Below are 14,869 nucleotides of genomic sequence, written 5' to 3' on the forward strand. Positions count from 1 at the left end.
TGGAGTTATGGATTGGATCTCCGAAATGGAGTTAGCTTTCATGACTTGTGGCTGCAGAGGCAAGTTGCAGACTATCTATGCAGTGCGTCAGTTTCGAGGTGGAGCCGTTCGTTAGTGGAACACTCTAGGGAAGAATTTAAGCCCTAATGAGCCACTACAATTGACATGGGCAGAATTCTTGGTGCAGTTCAAACGCAAGTTCTTTTCGGCCAAAAATTTGTTGGCGTTAGAAAACAAGTTTTTGGCATTGACGAAAGGCAGCATGTCAGTTGATGAATACACCAATAACTTCACCGATAAGATGGAGTTTGTGTAACGACCCGTTCCCGGGGTGAAGAAGGAGAAGAAGAAGGAAGCAAGGAAACGAGTTCTAGGGCCAAGATCCAAGATCAAGTGTGAACTTATTCAGGTATTTTCGGAGTTCTCTTCTGGTTTCATGCTTAAACTTCCATTAGAGCTCTTTTAAGGGCTATTTGATGCTTGTTCCAAGCTTTATGCTTGCTTGATTGTGTTATTAAGACGAAATACCTTTGGATCTGAGTGTTGGGGTGTTGAAGAGTCCAGATCCACTGTCTTTTTGGAGTTGCATTGCTTATGAGCCATGGATCTACCCTTATTGTGCATATTTTAGTCTTATTTCCCTCATTCGTGTGGTTGTGCACGTAAAGTTGGAAACTTTACGTGGTAAAACAGCTTAATGGACCTAGATCTATCATTTGCATGTGTTGGATGCAAGAGAAATCGAGTAAAAATATGTTGCATGGCGGCGACTCGGCGAGTCGGAAGAACGACTCGACGAGTCAGGTCGCGAGCCCCGAGTTCTCCAGTTTCTTCAGTGTCGAGTGGACGAGATGAGTTAGGGAGTGGACTCAGCGAGTTAAGAGTAGACTCAGTGATGGAGGGACTCGGCGAGTTGTTCATACAACTCGGCGAGTCTAAGGCAATCTCCTTGAGGATTAAGAACAACTCGTCGAGTCTGTTCATCTGACTCGGCGAGTCGGATGAAGATCATCTGAGTTCTTGGATCAAGAGGGTACTCGTCGAGTCGATGCCACACTCGACGAGTAGCAGCATGTAGAGCTGAGAAGTGAGAGTAGGACTCGGCGAGTTGGGTGGCCCAACTCGGCGAGTCAGCCCCAGCAGTAAGTTGACTTTGACCAAGGGTAAAAGAGTCATTTTACCCCAAGTGCAGTGTTTAGTATTTGATTGAGTGTGTTCATGGACTTGTAGCCGAGGAGATTCAGGAGCAGCAGCCGGTAGCTTTCAGACACACACACTCAGCCGCCAGTTTACGAGGTGAGTTCCCTTTCAGTAGGAATGGGTCTAAGGCCACAATGCCGGCCCGCTTAGCTAGCAGTAGTATCAGGATGTTATCCGATGCAGTAGTTAGCATGTTTGATGCCTTCGTGGCTCAGACAAGATTATGTGTGTTCCTGTTAGTGATATGTTATGCTATGATCAGTCAGCTTCGGGCTCCGGTCCGATGTCAGCTTCGGACTTCGGTCCGATGTAGGGGACAAGGTCCCAGTTAGCTTCGGACTTCGGTCCGATGTCAGCTTCGGACTTCGGTTCGATGTAGGGGACAAGGTCCCAGTTAGCTTCGGACTTCGGTCCGATGTCAGCTTCGAACTTCGGTTCGATGTAGGGGACAAGGTCCCAGTTAGCTTCGGACTTCGGTCCGATGTCAGCTTCGGACTTCGGTCCGATGTAGGGGACAAGGTCCCGGTCAGTCAGCTTCGGACTTTGGTCCGTTGGAGGGGGCAAGGCCCCGTATGTGCTTGATATAATATTGTATGGTATGTGGTAATTTGGGGGAGCTCACTAAGCTTCGTGCTTACAGTTTCAGTTTTGGTTTCAGGTACTTCAGCAAGCAAAGGGAAGAGCTCGGGATGATGGCATCGCACACACCACCGCCTCAGCTTTAGCCTGGGATTGATTTAGATGTTTTGATCTGATGTAGTATGATACAGTTCTCCGCACAGTATTTTATTACGTTTTGGAATACATCACGTATGGTTTTATTATATGAAGCTCTGATTACAGTTTTGATTATATTAAAATAAAAATTTGTGGGTCGTATTTTTGGGTCGTTTCAAGTTGGTATCAGAGCCCTGGTTTGAGGGATTCGGATACACTTCCGGGTGTATCTGAACTCAAACTAAGGGGAAATAAAAAGATTTCTAAAAGTAAAATGTTTTCTAAAAGAATTTTTGAAAGCACTTAGAAAGGAAGAATTTTCAACAAGATAGAGGTGTGTGCATGCGGTCAGCCGAGCTCAAGTAAGTACTCCCAAATTATCCATACAAGTTATTTGTTCAGTTTCAGTTTCAGTTGAATAGCATGCTAGTATAGGACTAAGGATCTAGGAGGATGCCTTATGTGCCTGCTTTATGTGTTGCAGCTTTATGAGTATTGCATGCTAGTATTGAGTAGACAGCAGTAGGATAGCCTGTTTAGGTTATGCCTGATAGTATGAGCTTAGCACTGTATGCTAGATCAGTTTCTCATTTTGAGAATAGTTTTGCCTGAGTATGTTTCCTTTATCCGAATGCTGCCTGCTTCGTGCTTTGTGGGAATTCTGAGTGATGGAAGTTAGCCATTAGGTGAACACGATACACCACATGTGATCAGGGTTGAATAATCCCAGAGTGCTGGAACTGACCCTATTGCGCAGCTCTTGTTTGAGTCCAACCGTTATAGGGACGGGTCTTTTACTTGAAGAATTATCTGATCTTCGTCACGTGTGATGGTGTTCAGGTGATGGTTAATTAGCATTATAAGGAGACCTGCAGCAGCTGAGGACTAGTTGAGTTAAGTCTGAGGTTTCCCTGGGGCAAGCCTAGGATGAAAGTAGCAGGGATCAGTAGTAGTAGAAGCGACTTGGTGGAGTCAGGGCAGTTCTTGAAGAAAGTACGGATAGATGTGGAAGGTAGTATGGGCCCGTACTACTGGAAGCAGAGGATCCGTACTCGAATCAAGAGAGGCTGAGACAAGACCAGGAAGCTAGTTGTAGTATCAATGATCCCTCAAGATATTTCTGTTTTCTGATGTGATTGTGATGTGTTCAGAATGGTGGTTTTGCGTTCGAGACCAGCAGCCGGCAGCGGAGGTGCCGGGGAGGGATCAGGTTCAGGCTCGGGGGATGAGCGCATGGATGAGCAGACCCGAGAGTTTCTTTCTTCGGAGATTACGCGCATCATTATAGAGCAGACTCCTGTGATCTTCGGTTCGATCAAGGAGGGGATTCTAGAGTTGATGGATGAGAGACTGGGCACCTTCCGTGCCGAGGTGGCGGCCATGATGGGGTCGCGCACCCTTACCTTCAGGGAGTTCAGGGCATGTGGAGCCCCGGACTATCATGGGGCGCGGGACCCCATAGCGAGCACCAGATGGTTGGCAGATGTGGCCAACGCTTTCCGTACTAGCAGATGTCCCGAGGGGGACAAGGTCAGATTGGCGTCCTGTCTTCTGAAGGACAGGGCACGAGATTGGTGGGAGGAGGTCGGGCATGCTTTTGGGGATGATGCAGCGTTGGACGCTATGACCTGGGCTGATTTCTCTACCAGGTTCAGGGCGGAGTTTGCACCGGTCATTGAGGTGCAACAGCTAGCTAGGGAGTTTCAGGACCTCACCCAGACTACAGAGACAGTGGCGGAGATCACCGCCAAGTTCAGGGAGAGGGCTCTTCTCGTTCCTCAGTATGTAGCTGATGAGGAAATAAAGAAGGCCCGCTATCATGAGATGTTGCGGAGCGATATCCGCCAGTTTGTGAGCCGGTCCAGCTGTAAAACGCTGGAAGATATGATTGCTAGAGCTCGGGAGAGGGAGATTGATCTCGAGATGGAGAAGAAGAGGAAACCGGAGGCGGTTTCGGGTTCGGGAGGTTCGGGCAAAAAGCCCAGGGTTTCGGATCATAGGTCCAGGGGACAGCCGAGCTACGGTCGATGTGGTAGGTGTGGGAAGATGCACGAGGGAGCGTGCAAGGCAGGGAGTTCCGGCTGCTTCAAGTGCGGTCGGGTTGGACATTTGAGTAGGGATTGTACGGCTCCTGCTACTGTCGTTGCTGCGTCAGACCTGATTTGCTTTCAGTGCAATCAGAGGGGACATAAAAAGTCCCAGTGTCCGAGTTTAGCTTCAGCAGGGAAGGTGGCTGCACCTGCCCCTGCTACCTTGAGGATTACAGACGGCCGGCAGGGCCGAGCTGATGCGCCAGTGGCGAAGAGTAGGGCGTTTCAGATGACAACAGAGGAGGCGCGAGCGACTCCTGATGTGGTGACGGGTATGTATCTTCCCTTTTATCTCTTTATTATTATTGATTAAATGTTGCTTATGGTTGTATGTTTTATTCAGGGTCGTTCTCTGTGAACGGCATTTCTGCTTTGGTATTATTCGATTCGGGGGCTACCCGATCATTCGTATCTCTTGCGCTTAGCAAGAGGTTCAGTAGAGCTCCAGGGGAGCTGGATTGTCCATTAGAGGTTGAGATAGCGGATGATAGGACCGTGAGGGTCGGCAGAGTGCACAGAGGGTGTTCTCTTCAGTTATTTGATGAGCGGTTTTCAGTGGATTTGGTACCTATTCCCCTGCGAGGGAATAAGGTTATTGTGGGTATGGATTGGCTAAGCCCCAATGGGGCGGTGATTGATTGCGAGCTTCAGTTAGTGAGGGTTCGCACTCCCAGTGGGGGAGAGTTGGTGATTCAGGGCGAGAGGCCACAGCGAGGACCGACCTTTTGTTCCGCCGCAAGGGCGAGGCGCTATGTTCAGCAGGGTTGCGCCGGTTTTGTAGCCTACGTTTTGGATGCCCGGGTGAAGGGCAAGTCGACAGTGGAAGATGTTCCTATCGTTCGAGACTACCCGGATGTGTTTCCTGAGGATTTGCCGGGGATACCTCCTGAGAGACAGGTCGAGTTCCGGATCGACCTCGTCCCTGGTGCGGCTCCGATAGCCAAGGCACCGTATCGACTAGCTCCCCCTGAGATGCAGGAGTTGTCTACACAGCTGCAGGAGCTGTTAGACAAGGGTTTCATTCGGCCGAGCAGTTCGCCTTGGGGAGCGCCAATCCTATTTGTGAGAAAGAAGGATGGGTCGCATCGTATGTGTATTGATTATCGGGAGCTGAATAAGGTAACGGTGAAGAACCGTTACCCACTCCCGAGGATAGATGATTTGTTTGATCAGCTTCAGGGAGCGTCTTGGTTCTCCAAGATCGATCTACGCTCCGGATATCATCAGATGCGGGTTAGAGATGAGGATGTGCAGAAGACTGCTTTCAGGACCAGGTATGGTCATTACGAGTTTGTGGTGATGCCATTTGGGCTCACCAATGCCCCAGCCGCGTTCATGGATCTCATGAACCGCGTGTGTAGGCCGATGCTGGATCGGTCAGTGATAGTGTTCATAGATGACATCTTGGTGTATTCCAAGACGCAGGAGCAGCACGAGGAGCACCTGCGGGAGGTGCTAGAGGTTTTGAGGAGGGAGAGACTTTTCGCAAAGTTCTCCAAATGTGAGTTCTGGTTGCGCGAGGTGCAGTTCCTTGGTCACCTCGTCAACCAGAAGGGTATTCTGGTAGATCCGGCCAAGATAGAGGCCGTGATGCAGTGGGAGGTCCCGAAGTCTCCATCTGAGATTCGGAGCTTCCTAGGGCTGGCAGGGTATTATCGGAGATTTATTCAGGATTTCTCCAAGATAGCAGTGCCGCTCACCCGACTGACCAAGAAATCAGTGGTATTTCGTTGGGGTCCGGAGCAGCAGACAGCATTCGAGACCCTCAGGCAGAGATTGTGCGAGGCTCCGATCCTTACCTTGCCAGAGGGTGTTGAGGATTTCGTGGTCTATTGTGATGCTTCGATCACAGGTATGGGAGCAGTGTTGATGCAGCGAGGCCATGTGGTGGCTTATGCTTCGAGACAGTTGAAGCCTCACGAGGCTAATTATCCTACCCACGACTTGGAGCTGGGGGCAGTTGTTTTTGCCCTCAAGATTTGGAGGCATTACCTGTATGGGGTCCGCTGTACTATCTACACGGACCACAAGAGTTTACGATACGTTATGGATCAGCCGAGTTTGAATATGAGACAGAGGAGATGGTTGGACGTGCTGAAGGACTATGACTGTGAGATCCTGTATCATCCAGGGAAGGCCAACGTGGTGGCCGATGCCCTGAGCCGCAAGGTGTCGGCGGCCCCCATCAGGGATTTGTGTATGAGGATGACGGTAATCACTCCATTGTTGGAGCAGATCAAGGAGGCTCAGATGGAGGGTCTCAAGGAGGAGAGGCAGAGGTGCGAGAGGATAGTGGGTCGAGTAGCTTCGTTCGACTACGACAGTCGGGGTTTGATGACGCTTCATGGTAGGGTGTGGGTACCGTACTGGGGTGGGGTACGGCAGGTATTGATGGACGAGGCTCATAAGTCTCGATTTTCTATCCATCCAGGGGCGACGAAGATGTATCGAGATCTTCGACCTGATTATTAGTGGCCCTGCATGAAGCGGGACGTCGCTTGGTACGTTGAGAGGTGCTTGACCTGCCGGAAGGTCAAGGCGGAGCACCAGAGACCTCACGGCAAGATGCAGCCGTTGGATATTCCCGTGTGGAAATGGGAGGACATCACCATGGATTTTATCACCAAGCTTCCCCGGACCGCACGAGGAGTGGACTCGATATGGGTAGTAGTGGATCGGTTGACGAAGAGTGCCCATTTTATCCCGATCCAGGAGAGTATATCGGCGGAAAGGTTAGCCGATATCTATGTGCGTGAGATCGTGGCACGCCATGGAGTGCCGGTATCAGTGGTGTCTGACCGAGATGTCCGTTTCACATCCAGATTTTGGAAGCGATTCCACGACGAGATGGGTACTCGTCTCCATTTCAGCACCGCTTTCCACCCTCAGACAGACGGGCAGAGCGAGAGGACGATTCAGACTCTAGAGGATATGCTCAGGGCATGCGTTCTAGACTTCGGTGGCAGTTGGGATACGTACCTTCCGTTAGCGGAGTTCTCGTATAACAACAGTTACCATGCGAGCATTGACCGACCTCCCTTTGAGATGCTGTATGGGAGGAAGTGTAGGACCCCGATTTGTTGGGGCGAGGTCGGTCAGCGAGTCATTGGGAGCACAGAGGTGGTGCTCAAGACGACTGAGTTGATCCAGCAGGTCCGTAGTAGACTGCAGACTGCTCAGAGTCGGCAGAAGAGCTACGCCGATAGGAGGCGTTCGGACTTGGAGTTCCAGGTGGGAGATATGGTCCTTCTAAAGGTCTCACCTTGGAAGGGTGTCATCAGGTTCCGGAAGAGGGGCAAGTTGGGCCCCAGATTTATTGGTCCTTTCAGGGTTTTGGCCCGGGTGGGTCGGGTTGCTTATCGATTAGGTCTTCCTGAAGAGCTTAGTCAGATCCACAACACTTTCCATGTGTCTCAGTTGAGGAAGTGTTTGGTGGATGAATCAGCAGTCGTTCCCCTAGAGGATATTCAGGTTGATAGTAGCCTGAATTATATTGAGAGACCGGTCGCGATTTTGGACCGGAAGACCAAGACCTTGAGGAACAAGGAAATTCAGTTAGTAAAGGTGCAGTGGCAGCACCGGAAGGGGTCTGAGTGGACGTGGGAGGCTGAGGAGGAGATGAGAGAGCACTACCCTGAGTTATTTGCAGATCCAGCCGTAGCAGACTTCGAGGACGAAGTCTGAGTCAAGTGGGGGAGAATTGTAACGACCCGTTCCCGGGGTGAAGAAGGAGAAGAAGAAGGAAGCAAGGAAACGAGTTCTAGGGCCAAGATCCAAGATCAAGTGTGAACTTATTCAGGTATTTTCGGAGTTCTCTTCTGGTTTCATGCTTAAACTTCCATTAGAGCTCTTTTAAGGGCTATTTGATGCTTGTTCCAAGCTTTATGCTTGCTTGATTGTGTTATTAAGACGAAATACCTTTGGATCTGAGTGTTGGGGTGTTGAAGAGTCCAGATCCACTGTCTTTTTGGAGTTGCATTGCTTATGAGCCATGGATCTACCCTTATTGTGCATATTTTAGTCTTATTTCCCTCATTCATGTGGTTGTGCATGTAAAGTTGGAAACTTTACGTGGTAAAACAGCTTAATGGACCTAGATCTATCATTTGCATGTGTTGGATGCAAGAGAAATCGAGTAAAAATATGTTGCATGGCGGCGACTCGGCGAGTCGGAAGAACGACTCGACGAGTCAGGTCGCGAGCCCCGAGTTCTCCAGTTTCTTCAGTGTCGAGTGGACGAGATGAGTTAGGGAGTGGACTCAGCGAGTTAAGAGTAGACTCAGTGATGGAGGGACTCGGCGAGTTGTTCATACAACTCGGCGAGTCTAAGGCAATCTCCTTGAGGATTAAGAACAACTCGTCGAGTCTGTTCATCTGACTCGGCGAGTCGGATGAAGATCATCTGAGTTCTTGGATCAAGAGGGTACTCGTCGAGTCGATGCCACACTCGACGAGTAGCAGCATGTAGAGCTGAGAAGTGAGAGTAGGACTCGGCAAGTTGGGTGGCCCAACTCGGCGAGTCAGCCCCAGCAGTAAGTTGACTTTGACCAAGGGTAAAAGAGTCATTTTACCCCAAGTGCAGTGTTTAGTATTTGATTGAGTGTGTTCATGGACTTGTAGCCGAGGAGATTCAGGAGCAGCAGCCGGTAGCTTTCAGACACACACACTCAGCCGCCAGTTTACGAGGTGAGTTCCCTTTCAGTAGGAATGGGTCTAAGGCCACAATGCCGGCCCGCTTAGCTAGCAGTAGTATCAGGATGTTATCCGATGCAGTAGTTAGCATGTTTGATGCCTTCGTGGCTCAGACAAGATTATGTGTGTTCCTGTTAGTGATATGTTATGCTATGATCAGTCAGCTTCGGGCTCCGGTCCGATGTCAGCTTCGGACTTCGGTCCGATGTAGGGGACAAGGTCCCAGTTAGCTTCGGACTTCGGTCCGATGTCAGCTTCGGACTTCGGTTCGATGTAGGGGACAAGGTCCCAGTTAGCTTCGGACTTCGGTCCGATGTCAGCTTCGAACTTCGGTTCGATGTAGGGGACAAGGTCCCAGTTAGCTTCGGACTTCGGTCCGATGTCAGCTTCGGACTTCGGTCCGATGTAGGGGACAAGGTCCCGGTCAGTCAGCTTCGGACTTTGGTCCGTTGGAGGGGGCAAGGCCCCGTATGTGCTTGATATAATATTGTATGGTATGTGGTAATTTGGGGGAGCTCACTAAGCTTCGTGCTTACAGTTTCAGTTTTGGTTTCAGGTACTTCAGCAAGCAAAGGGAAGAGCTCGGGATGATGGCATCGCACACACCACCGCCTCAGCTTTAGCCTGGGATTGATTTAGATGTTTTGATCTGATGTAGTATGATACAGTTCTCCGCACAGTATTTTATTACGTTTTGGAATACATCACGTATGGTTTTATTATATGAAGCTCTGATTACAGTTTTGATTATATTAAAATAAAAATTTTTGGGTCGTATTTTTGGGTCGTTTCAGTTTGCCTTGCGTATCGTCCCAGACGAGCTGACAAAGGTGGACCGGTATGCGAAGGGACTCCCATGGGAGTATGAGGTGCCAGTACGTCAGGCACATACTCTAGAGGCAGCTATCTGGGCTGCCAAGTTTGTTGAGAACATGATTAAGGGGAGAACCACCGACAAGGTTGAGGTTGGTGAGAAGAGAAAGTTTGAGGGAACATCTGGTTCCGGTAAGAAAAGCAAATTTTCGAAATCTGATTCGAAAAAGTTTGGAGGAAAAGGAGGCGAAGCGAAGTGATGTGATAAGTGTAAGAAAATGCACTTTGGGAAATGTAGCGAGGATGTAACCTGCTATAAGTGTGGAAAGGTTGGACATTTTGCCAATGAGTGTCCGAACAACAAAAGGATGTGTTTTGGTTGCAATGAAGAGGGGCATGTTTTGAAAGACTGTCCGAAGAAGAAGGAGGCAGCTAGGCCCAACGTTCCACCAAAGCCGAAGGCGAGAGCCTTCCAGATGACACTCGAAGCTGCGAAAGATGAAGCTGATGTCGCTTCAGGTACCTTTCTCGTAAACGAATTACCTGCTCAAATTTTGTTTGATTCTGGAGCCAACTACTCCTTTATTTCGCATGAGTTTGGTAGAAAGCTAGCTTTGCCTATTGATAGACTAGATGATGCTTTATTAGTCGAAGTAGCTAGTGGCAAGTTTGTACCTGTTAGCCATCGTATGAAAAACATCTTAATCGACCTTAATGGGAATAAGTTTCACGAGGAATTATTGCCTATCGAACTAAATGGTTTCGACATCGTTTTGGGAATGGATTGGCTTAGCGCCAATGATGCCGAAATATTGTGCAAGAAGAAGATAGTTAAAGTAAACCCGCCTGGGAAGGATTCATTTATGGTGTACGGGGACAAACGGCGAGTAAATTCTGGAATCATTTCCCTAATGAAAGCCAGGAAGTGTTTGACCAAGGGATGTACATCATATTTGGCATTCGTGATCGATTCTAAGAAGGAAAAGAAGGTGATGCAGAGTATTCCAGTGGTGTGTGATTATCCGGAAGTATTTCCCGAAGATCTTCCTGGATTACCGCCTGATCAACAAGTGGAGTTCAGAATTGACTTGTTACCAGGAACCACGCCAATAGCAAAAGCACCTTATCGATTAGCACCGACGGAGATGAAGGAGCTGATGATGCAACTTCAGGAGTTATTGGACAAAGGTTTCATTAGACCTAGTTCATCGCCCTGGGGAGCTCCGGTGTTATTTGTGAAGAAGAAAGATGGAAGTATGAGAATGTACATTGATTACAGAGAGCTGAACAAGGCAACAATAAAGAATAGATATTCATTACCGAGGATTGATGACCTATTTGATCAATTGCAAGGTTCGAGCTATTTCTCGAAGATCGATCTTAGGTCAGGATATCATCAGCTAAAAGTAAGAGAGCAAGATATCGAGAAGACTGCATTCAGAACTAGATATGGACACTACGAGTTCTTGGTTATGTTGTATGGACTAACCAATGCTCCAGCAGCATTCATGGATTTAATGAATAGGGTTTGTAATCCGTTCCTTGATAAATCCGTGATAGTGTTCATAGACGACATTCTGATTTACTCGAAAAGCCAGGAGGAGCATGGCAGACACTTGCGAGAAGTGTTAGAAGTTTTGAAGCAGGAGAAGTTGTATGCAAAGTTCTCCAAATGTGATTTTTGGATTCGTGAAGTCCAATTCTTGGGTCACGTGGTCAACCAAGAAGGGATAATGGTTGATCCAGCAAAGATTGAAGCCGTGATGAAGTGGGAACAACCGAAAAGTCCCACGGAGATCCGAAGCTTTTTAGGATTAGTCGGATATTACCAAAGGTTTATCCAAGGCTTTTCTTCGATTGCTACTCCATTAACAGCTTTGACCCACAAAGGAGCTACTTATGCTTGGAGTGATAAGCATAAAGAAGCATTCGAGAAGCTAAAGAAGAAGCTATGTGAGGCACCGATACTTTCTTTACCTGATGGAGTTGAAGACTTCGCTGTTTATAGCGATGCGTCTGGGGTTGGATTGGGTTGTGTTTTGACCCAAAGAGAAAATGTGATAGCATATGCGTCTCGACAGCTGAAGGAGCATGAAAAGAATTACCCGACTCATGATTTAGAGTTGGCAGCGGTAGTTTTTGCTCTAAAAATATGGAGGCATTACCTCTATAGCACGAAGTGCAAACTTTTCACTTATCATAAGAGTCTCCAATATCTCTTTAATCAGAAGGAATTGAATATGAGGCAACGACACTGGCTAGAATTACTTAAAGACTACGACTGCGAGATACTTTACCACCCCGGTAAAACTAATGTTGTTGCTGATGCTCTCAGTCGGAAAGTCAATCTTGAAAGGAAAAGTCCAAGAGCGTTGAGAATTGAAGTTGTCTCGACCATTGTGGAAAGTATAAAGAAAGCTCAAAGCGAAGCTTCTAAAAAGAATGACCGAAAGGAGGAACGTTTGGGCAAAACGTTGGTGTTCGGTGTAAACAGTCATGGACTGAAGGTGTTCCAAGATCGGATTTGGGTACCTAAGTCCGGAGGAATTAGAGATCTTCTGATGGAAGAAGCTCACAAGATCATGTACTCGATTCATCCGGTTAGCACTAAAATGTATAGGGACCTAAAACCCTACTACTGGTGGCCGACGATGAAGCTTGATGTTGCAAAGTATGTGGCCGAGTGTGTGACTTGTGCGAGAGTCAAGACACAACATCAGAAACCATATGGGAGTTTAGAACCATTGCCTGTGCCTATGGGTAAGTGGGAAGACATTGCTATGGATTTTGTCACTAAACTGCCCAGAACAAAGAATGGTCACGACATGATTTGGGTGGTTGTTTATCGATTCACTAAGAGTGCGCATTTCATAGCAGCCAAGGAGAAATGGTCTATGGAGAAGCTTGCGAATTCTTACGTGAAGGAAATTGTGAGGCTTCACGGTGTTCTGTTAACAATTGTGTCGGATCGTGATAGCCGTTTCACCTCGAGGTTTTGGAAAAGTCTACAAGAGGAATTGGGTACCAAGTTGTGTTTAAGTACAACTTACCATCCGCAGACTGATGGTCAGAGTGAAAGAACGATACAAACACTTGAAGATATGCTAAGAGCATGTACCTTGGAATTCCTAGGTAATTGGGATGAACATTTACCATTGGTAGAATTTTCCTATAATAATAGTTTTCACTCAAGCATTAAGATGGCACCTTATCAAGCTTTGTATGGACAAAAGTGTCGTACGCCGTCTTGTTGGCTTGAGGCTGGGGAAAAGCAGTTTATGGGACCGGAGATGGTCCATCAAACTGCTGAAAAGTTGAAAATAATTAGGGAAAGAATGTTAGCAGCTCAGAATCGTCAAAAGAGTTATGCTAACAAGAAGCGAAGGCCAATGACCTTCGAAGTTGGAGATTCGGTTTTGCTTAAAGTCTCGCCGTGGAAGGGACTTATAAGATTTGGTAAAAGGGGAAAGTTGAGTCCAAGGTTTATTGGACCGTTTAAAGTTCTTCAGAGGATTGGGAACCAAGCTTACAAGCTCGAATTGCCCGAAAAACTGAATGGAATTCACAACACTTTTCATGTGTGTTATTTGAGGAAGTTCACGGGAGAAGTTCCCGATATAATTCCAATTTCTGAATTGAGAATTGATGAAACAAGAGGTTAATTGAAGAACCAGAGGCAATTGTTGACTGAAAGACTAAGAAGCTTCGACGTAAGATGGTCGAATTAGTGCTTGTTCGTTGGAAACATTCGAATGGGCCAAATCTCACCTGGGAAACGAAGAGTGACATGTTGAGTCGCTATCCGCATTTGTTTGTTGATGTGTGATTCCGGGGACGGAATCATCCTAAGGGGGAGAGAATTGTAACGCCCGCGTTTCCAGACTAGGCATTTTCGTTGATGTAATAGTCTAGGTTAACCTTTGTAACCCGTTTTGAAATAATAAGATTGTGTTATTTGAGTATTATGTGTTTTGTGCTTAATTGCTTAATTATGTGGTTTGATTAATTAAGAATAAAAATAAGCGTCAAAATTTAAGTGTAAAATAAACTCGTTATCTTTGGATAATGTTGTATGTGACAACCTGATATTTCAACTCTATGTAATAACCTAAAAAGTCAATTATTGTAACCACTTTTATGATAATGAAATTAACTTCAAAAATAAAATGTCCAAAAAGTTTCTATTTAATTACCTACTGTGATAGATGTCTTTAAACCATAATCGTACGTAAAAAAAACGTCCAAATCCGACTTCGTATATTGAAGTTATGATTTTTCCAAGTTCGGCTTAGCAGCAGGCAGCTAAAAACTCGAATCGGAGATCGAGCGACTTTTGGCCGGAATGACCTAAACGAGAATCGAAGGTCTCGACAATGGTAATTCAACGGTAAAAAGTCTGGCAAAAACCGACGTCAGATAAAGAAGTTATGAATTTCTAAAGAAATTCCTTAATCACGACATTTTAAAAAATAAATAATAAAAATAATTTCGAAATTTGCCGACGGAGTCTAAACGAAAGTTGTAGGCATAGTCTCACCTACGCGTGGATATAAAGACCATCAAAAACGGAATTCGTATGAAGAAGATATAAATTTTAGAAGTTTATTAATTAAATTAAATATAAATTTAATTATAATTGTTTGGTATTATCCGAAGGGAGTCAGCAGATAGGGCCGAAGTACGCCCTGCGTACCCTCGTACGCCCTGCGTACTCAAGGCCTAGGCCTCGGATCGTCCACGTCCCGACCTATGCGAAGCTACCCCTTGTCACATCCGAAATCCGAGGCAGTCGAGGACTCGGTCATGCATGACGTACGCGTACGCCCCACGTACCGAGGTGGTTCCAGCCCCTATAAAAGGGATGTGAGGGTTCCGAAGAAAGGGCTCCATTTCTCTCCTCTCTTGTGCGTTCTTGCCTCGTTTTCCGTGCCCGTTCTAACCCGAAGCCCCGGTCATTTTGCTCAAGTCCCGAAGGTCATTTTTACTCTCGAGATTCCCGAGAATCCCGAGGAAATCCGTTTCCCGAGTCGAAATTTTGCCCGGTTTCCATCTCGCTTTCTTCAAACCTTCAGGTGAGTTCATACCCCTACAACCACACTTTAAATGCTTTTTAAATGCTTTTTAAACACTTTTAAGGGGGGGGGGGGAATACAAGTAAACACACGACTAAAATCGTGTGAAACATCGATCTTTTGCTATACTTTTCATACTGTTGTTTTAACTATCTTATGAAGTCATCATCATGCAAAACACCTCACAACACAGCTTTACCCTCTTGGGATACAATATGTTTTATAAATAGAAATAATGTTTTATTTATACGTTTACATACAAATACATCATATCAAGGGTAACAT

General features: G+C 46.8%; 2 long non-coding RNA genes across 2 annotated transcripts; both read left to right on the forward strand.

Moving 5' to 3' along the window:
- The first annotated feature begins 321 nt into the window (after nucleotides 1–321).
- Nucleotides 322–2,008, forward strand: LOC145090638 (uncharacterized). The gene is made up of 3 exons (XR_013701687.1): nucleotides 322–409; nucleotides 1,231–1,296; nucleotides 1,859–2,008. It is a non-coding gene; the product is annotated as an uncharacterized LOC145090638 (long non-coding RNA).
- A 5,216-nt stretch (nucleotides 2,009–7,224) lies between these two features.
- LOC145090639 (uncharacterized) lies at nucleotides 7,225–9,423 on the forward strand. Its single transcript, XR_013701688.1, has 3 exons — nucleotides 7,225–7,806; nucleotides 8,628–8,693; nucleotides 9,256–9,423. It is a non-coding gene; the product is annotated as an uncharacterized LOC145090639 (long non-coding RNA).
- Nucleotides 9,424–14,869: the final 5,446 nt, after the last annotated feature.

The sequence above is a fragment of the Lactuca serriola genome, chromosome 2, assembly GCF_051521515.1.
Source record: "Lactuca serriola cultivar US96UC23 chromosome 2, Lser_US96UC23_V15, whole genome shotgun sequence".
NCBI classification, from domain to species: domain Eukaryota; kingdom Viridiplantae; phylum Streptophyta; class Magnoliopsida; order Asterales; family Asteraceae; genus Lactuca; species Lactuca serriola.